Source organism: Balaenoptera borealis (genome assembly GCF_965194805.1).
Source record: "Balaenoptera borealis genome assembly, chromosome: 1".
Classification (NCBI taxonomy): Eukaryota; Metazoa; Chordata; class Mammalia; order Artiodactyla; family Balaenopteridae; genus Balaenoptera; species Balaenoptera borealis.
In genome coordinates this window covers 54,697,641-54,705,277 of record NC_138860.1, presented here as the reverse complement: position 1 = coordinate 54,705,277, position 7,637 = coordinate 54,697,641, and positions in this window count along the sequence as shown.

The following is a 7,637-nucleotide window of genomic DNA, read 5'->3' as shown; positions in this document are numbered from 1 at the left end:
TACTGACCTTAAATTGGCCCATTGCCCTTTCCAGTGAGTGTCTATTAGGGATTTTGGAGTTCTCATATTCTCAGGAGCTGAAGACACCCTGCTATTTTCCTCTGTGTAGATACTGATGCCATGCAGGCTTTGTAGTTGTTGCTGATTCTCTCTTATTTTTTATTTTGTGGTTTGTGGTAATTCCTGTTATCTAGTTTTGTGGTGAATTTATCCATGGGCATATTTTTAGCTACGTGCATTAGGCAGAATAGTATTCACCTCCCCTCAAGGTATCTCCATCCTAATCCCTGGAACCTGTGAATCTGTTACCTTACTTGGTGAAAGGTGCTTTACAGATGTAATGAAGTTAAGGATCCTGAGACAGGGAGGTTATACTTTATTATCTGGGTGGGCCCAGTGTAATCATAAAGGTACTTATAAGTGAAAGAGGGAGGTAGAAGAGCCAGAGAAGAAAATGTTGCTGGAAGCAAAGTTTTATTTTTATTTATTTATTTTATTTGTTTATTATTTTTGGCTGCATTGGGTCTTCGTTGCTGTGCGTGGGCTTTCTCTAGTTGTGGCGAGCGGGGGCTACTCTTCGTTGCAGTGCGTGGGCTTCTCATTGCGGTGGCTTCTCTTGTTGCAGAGCACGGGCTTCAGTAGTTGTGGCGCGTGAGCTCAGTAGTTGTGGCTCGCAGGCTCTAGAGCGCAGGCTCTGTAGTTGTGGCACACGGGCTTAGTTGCTCCACGGCATGTGGGATCTTCCCGGACCAGGGCTCGAACCCGTGTCCCCTGCATTGGCAGGCGGATTCTTAACCATTGCGCCACCAGGGAAGCCCGGAAGCAAAGTTTTAGAGCAATGTGATATAAGAAAGACTTGACTGCTGGCTTTGATGATGGAGAGAGGGAATTGTCCCGGGTAGAAAGGAAAGGAAGACTTGAGTCTTTGAAGCTTGCCTAATCCAAATTATTGTACTATACTGGTATATTATCTTCATGTGGCTACTGCAAAAAAATTATCACAAACTTAGTGGTTTAAAAAAATAGAAATTTATTCTCTTACATTTATGCAGGCTAGATGTCTGAAATCCAGATGTTGGGAGGGTTGTGCCCCTTCTGAAGCTCTAGGGAAGAATCATTCCTTGCCTCTTCGTTTCTGATGACTCCAGACGTTCCTTGGCTTGTGGCTGCATAACTCCAATCTCTGCCTCTCTCTTGGCCTTTTCCTCTGTGTCTGTGTCTTCTCCTCTTCTGTCTCTTATAAGGACATCTGTCATTGGATTTAGGGCCCATCTGGATAATCTAGGATGATCTCTGCTTGAGATCATTAACTTAATTATTTTGCAAAGATCCTTTTCCCAAATAAATTTACATTCACAAGTTCCATAGTTTAGAATGTGGAAATTAAAAAACATATATATATATATATATATATATAATTATATTTGTTTACTTATTTTTTAAATAGGCTTTATTTTTTAGGGTAGTTTTGAGTTCACAGCAAAATTGAACAGATACAGACATTTCCCATATACGCCCTGTCCCCACATACACATAGCCTCCCCTTTTATCAACATCCCCCACCAGAGTGACACATTTGTTACAGCTGATGAACCTATGTTGACACATCTTTATCACCTAAAGCCCATGGGTTACATTAGAGTTCATCCTTGGTGTTATAAATTAGTCCAAATCCATATAATGTATAATGATGTAGCCACCATTACAGTGATACAGAATAGTTTCATTGCCTTAAAAATCCTTTGTGCTCCACCTGTTCATCCCTTTCTTTCCCCTAATGCCTGGCAACCACTGATCTTTTTGTTTTGTTTTGTTTTGTTTTGTTTGAGAAAGAACAATTATCTTTAATATGTAATGACCTCATGGATGTTGCTTTTATATATATATATTTTTAATCAGTCATCAATTTTATACACATCACTGTATACATGTCAATCCCAATCGCCCAATTCAGCACACCACCATCCCCACCCCACCACAGTTTTCCCCCCTTGGTGTCCATACGTTTGTTCTCTACATATGTGTCTAAACTTCTGCCCTACAAACCGGTTCATCTCTACCATTTTTCTAGGTTCCACATACATGCGTTAATATACGATATTTGTTTTTCTCTTTCTGACTTACTTCACTCTGTATGACAGTCTCTAGATCCATCCACGTCTCAACAAATGACTCAATTTCGTTCCTTTTTATGGCTGAGTAATATTCCATTGTATATATGTACCACTTCTTCTTTATCCATTCGTCTGTCGATGGGCATTTAGATTGCTTCCATGACCTGGCTATTGTAAATAGTGCTGCAATGAACATTGGGGTGCATGTGTTTTTTTGAATTACGGTTTTCTCTGGGTATATGCCTAGTAGTGGGATTGCTGGATCATATGGTAAATCTATTTTTAGTTTTTTAAGGAACCTCCATACTGTTCTCCATAGTGGCTGTATCAATTTACATTCCCACCAACAGTTCAAGAGGGTTGCCTTTTCTCTACACCCTCTCCAGCATTTGTTGTTTGTAGATTTTCTGATGATGCCCATTCTAACTGGTGTGAGGTGATACCTCTTTGTAGTTTTGATTTGCATTTCTCTAATAATTAGTGATGTTGAGCATCTTTTCATGTGCTTCTTGGCCATCTGTATGTCTTCTTTGGAGAAATGTCTATTTAGGTCTTCGGCCCATTTTTGGATTGGGTTGTTTGTTTTTTTAATATTGAGCTGCATGAGCTGATTATATATTTTAGAGATTAATCCTTTGTCCGTTGATTCGTTTGCAAATATTTTCTCCCATTCTGAGGGTTGTCTTTTCGTCTTGTTTATGGTTTCCTTTGCTGTGCAAAAGCTTTGAAGTTTCATTATGTCCCATTTGTTTATTTTTGTTTTTATTTCCATTACTCTAGGAGGTGCATCAAAAAAGATCTTGCTGTCATTTATGTCAAAGAGTGTGTTCTTCCTATGTTTTCCTCTAAGAGTTTTATAATGTCTGGTCTTACATTTAGGTCTCGAATCCATTTTGAGTTTATTTTTGTGTATGGTGTTAGGGAGTGTTCTAGTTTCATTCTTTTACTTGTAGCTGTCCAGTTTTCCCAGCACCACTTATTGAAGAGACTGTCTTTTCTCCATTGTATATCTTTGCCTCCTTTGTCATAGATAGTTGACCATAGGTGTGTGGGTTTATCTCTGGGCTTTGTATCTTGTTCCATTGATCTATGTTTCTGTTTTTGTGCCAGTACCATATTGTCTTGATTACTGTAGCTTTGTAGTATAGTCTGAAGTCAGGGAGTCTGATTCCTCCAGCTCCGTTTTTTTCCCTCACGACTGCTTTGGCTATTCGGGGTCTTTTGTGTCTCCATACAAATTTTAAGATAATTTGTTCTAGTTCCCTAAAAAATGCCATTGGTAATTTGATAGGGAGTGCATTGAATTTGTAGATTGCTTTGGGTAATATAGTCATTTTCACAATATAGATTCTTCCAATCCAAGGACATGGTATATCTCTCCATCTGTTGGTATCGTCTTTAATTTCTTTCATCAGTGTCTTTTTTTTTTTTGAGAGAAGATATTCACAATATACAGGGTTTTTTTTCACACACACACACTGTATTTTATTTTTACAAGAGATAAATAGACTGACACCAAGCATTGTACATGGATGACCACAACAAAAGCAACAATGATTGCAATTACCAAACATGAAACACACTCATACCATGTCATAATATTGACATTCAGTCCAGTAATCCTCCACTGTAACAGCTCCTTTACTTTGCAGTGAAAATTGATTTGTATATTCTTTGCCTCTGAGTAATTGTGGGATTTTTTTTTTAATTCAAACAGAAAGTCACAAAAATTATAATCATCCTCATCAGTTCACTCAGTCCCATGTAATCAATTTCTTTTTTCTTTTTTTTTTCACACCCACACACACTGTACTTTATTTTTACAAGAGATAAATAGACTGACATCAAGCATTGTACATGGATGACCACAACAAAAGCAACAATGATTGCAATTACCGAACATGAAACACACTCATACTATGTCATAATATTGACATTCAGTCCAGTAATCCTCCACTGTAGCAGCTCCTTTACTTTGCAGTGAAAATTGATTTGTATATTCTTTGCCTCTGAGTGCTTGTGGGATTTTTTTTTTAATTCAAACAGAAAGTCACAAAAATTATAATCATCCTCATCAGTTCACTCAGTCCCATGTAATTAATTTCTTTTTTCATCTTGATCTTTTGTTAGCCCTTTTATGAGTTCATCAGTTTTTCATTAGCGTTCTGAAAATGCTTATTCATTCAGTTCAGCAGTACAGTCAGTTACCAGAAACCTGTACTTGTCAGAGTCTTTTCAATGAATTCCTTGAAGATGAAACCCTTTTACAGGAACATATTTGCAAAAGCATCAGAGTACACCCAGAACTGTCTGTAAATGACAAAAGACTTAAAAATGACCACGGTTAAAGATTTGATGAAAGTTCATAATAATGCAATTGACAAGGAAATTTAGTTATTTCTGAGATATACATTTTAAAGTAATAACTAGAATTATGACTTATAACATTATACCAGAACATATAAGATTTTTAGAAATTTCATGTAATGTCTGAAACACTTATATTAACATATTTCCATACAAATAACCCAATGAAAGTTTAGTATTAGTTGTTTTGTTTGTTTTTTTATACTGCAGGTTCTTATTAGTCATCAATTTTGTACACATCAGTGTATACATGTCAATCCCAATCGCCCAATTCAGCACACCACCATCCCCACCCCACCACAGTTTTCCCCCCTTGGTGTCCATATGTCTGTTCTCTACATCTGTGTCTCAACTTCTGCCCTGCAAACCGGTTCACCTGTACCATTTTTCTAGGTTCCACATACATGCGTTAATATACGATATTCGTTTTTCTCTTTCTGACATACTTCACTCTGTATGACAGTCTCTAGATCCATCCACGTCTCAACAAATGACTCAATTTCGTTCCTTTTTATGGCTGAGTAATATTCCATTGTATATATGTACCACTTCTTCTTTATCCATTCGTCTGTCGATGGGCATTTAGATTGCTTCCATGACCTGGCTATTGTAACTAGTGCTGCAATGAAAATTGGGGTGCATGTGTCTTTTTGAATTATGGTTTTCTCTGGGTATACGCCCAGTAGTGGGATTGCTGGATCATATGGTAAATCTATTTTTAGTTTTTTAAGGAACCTCCATACTGTTCTCCATAGTGGCTGTATCAATTTACATTCTCACCAACAGTGTAAGAGGGTTCCCTTTTCTCCACACCCTCTCCAGCATTTGTTGTTTGTAGATTTTCTGATGATGCCCATTCTAACTGGTGTGAGGTGATACCTCATTGTAGTTTTGATTTGCATTTCTCTGATAATTAGTGATGTTGAGCATCTTTTCATGTGCTTCTTGGCCATCTGTATGTCTTCTTTGGAGAAATGTCTATTAGGTCTTCTGCCCATTTTTGGATTGGGTTGTTTGTTTCTTTAATATTGAGCTGCATGAGCTGTTTATATATTTTGGAGATTAATCCTTTGTCCGTTGATTCGTTTGCAAATATTTTCTCCCATTCTGAGGGTTGTCTTTTCGTCTTGTTTATAGTTTCCTTTGCTGTGCAAAAGGTTTGAAGTTTCATTAGGTCCCATTTGTTTATTTTTGGTTTTATTTCCATTACTCTAGGAGGTGCATCAAAAAAGATCTTGCTGTCATTTATGTCAAAGAGTGTTCTTCCTATGTTTTCCTCTAAGAGTTTTATAGTGTCCGGTCTTACATTTAGGTCTCAAATCCATTTTGAGTTTATTTTTGTGTATGGTGTTAGGGAGTGTTCTAATTTCATTCTTTTACATGTAGCTGTCCAGTTTTCCCAGCACCACTTATTGAAGAGACTGTCTTTTCTCCATTGTGTATCTTTGCCTCCTTTTTCATAGATTAGTTGACCATAGGTGCGTGGGTTTATCTCTGGGCTTTGTATCTTGTTCCATTGATCTATGTTTCTGTTTTTGTGCCAGTACCATATTGTCTTGATTACTGTAGCTTTGTAGTATAGTCTGAAGTCAGGGAGTCTGATTCCTCCAGCTCCGTTTTTTTCCCTCAATACTGCTTTGGCTATTCGGGGTCTTTTGTGTCTCCATACAAATTTTAAGATGATTTTTTTCTAGTTCCATAAAAAATGCCATTGGTAATTTGATAGGGATTGCATTGAATCTGTAGATTGCTTTGGGTAGTGTAGTCATTTTCACAATATTGATTCTTCCAATCCAAGAACATGGTATATCTCTCCATCTGTTGGTATCATCTTTAATTTCTTTCATCAGTGTCTTATAGTTTTCTGCATACAGGTCTTTTGTCTCCCTAGGTAGGTTTATTCCTAGGTATTTTATTCTTTTTGTTGCAATGGTAAATGGGAGTGTTTCCATAATTTCTCTTTCAGATTTTTCATCATTAGTGTATAGGATTGCAAGAGATTTCTGTGCATTAATTTTATATCCTGAAACTTTACCAAATTCACTGATTAGCTCTAGCAGTTTTCTGGTGGCACTTTTAGGATTCTCTATGTATAGTATCATGTCATGTGCAAACAGTGACAGTTTTACTTCTTCTCTTCCAATTTGTATTGCTTTTATTTCTTTTTCTTCTCTGATTGCTGTGCTAGGACTTCCAAAACTACGTTGAATAATAGTGGTGAGAGTAGACATCCTTGTCTCATTCCTGATCTTAGAGGTAATGCTTCCAGTTTTTCATGGTTGAGAATGATGTTTGCTGTGGGTTTGTCGTATATGGCCTTTATTATGTTGAGGTTCCCTCTGTGCCCACTTTCTGGAGTGTTTTTATCATAAATGGGTGTTGAATTTTGTGAAAAGCTTTTTCTGCATCTATTGAGATGATCATATGGTTTTTATTCTTCAATTTGTTATTATGGTGTATCACATTGATTGATTTGCATATATTGAAGAATCCTTGCATCCCTGGGATAAATCCCACTTGATCATGGTGTATGATCCTTTTAATGTGTTGTTGGATTCTGTTTGCTATATTTTGTTGAGGATTTTTGCATCTATATTCATCAGTGATATTGGTCTGTAATTTTCTTTTTTTGTAGTATCTTTGTCTGGTTTTGGTATCAGGGTGATGGTGGCCTCATAGAATGAGTTTGGGAGTGTTCCTTCCTCTGCAATTTTTTGGAAGAGTTTGAGAAGGATAGGTGTTAGCTCTTCTCTAAATGTTTGATAGAATTCACCTGTGAAGCCATCTGGTCCTGGACTTTTGTTTGTTGGAAGATTTTTAATCACAGTTTCAATTTCATTACTTGTGATTGGTCTGTTCATATTTTCTCTTTCTTCCTGGTTCAGTCTTGGAAGGTTGTACCTTTCTAAGAATTTCTCCATTTCTTCCAGGTTGTCCATTTTATTGTCATAGAGTTTCTTGTAGTAGTCTCTTAGGATGCTTTGTATTTCTGTGGTGTCTGTTGCAACTTCTCCTTTTTCATTTCCAATTTTATTGATTTGAGTCCTCTCCCTCTTTTTCTTGATGAGTCTGGCTAATGGTTTATCATTTTGTTTATCTTCTCAAAGAACCAGCTTTTAGTTTTATTGATCTTTGTAATTGTTTTCTTTGTTTCTA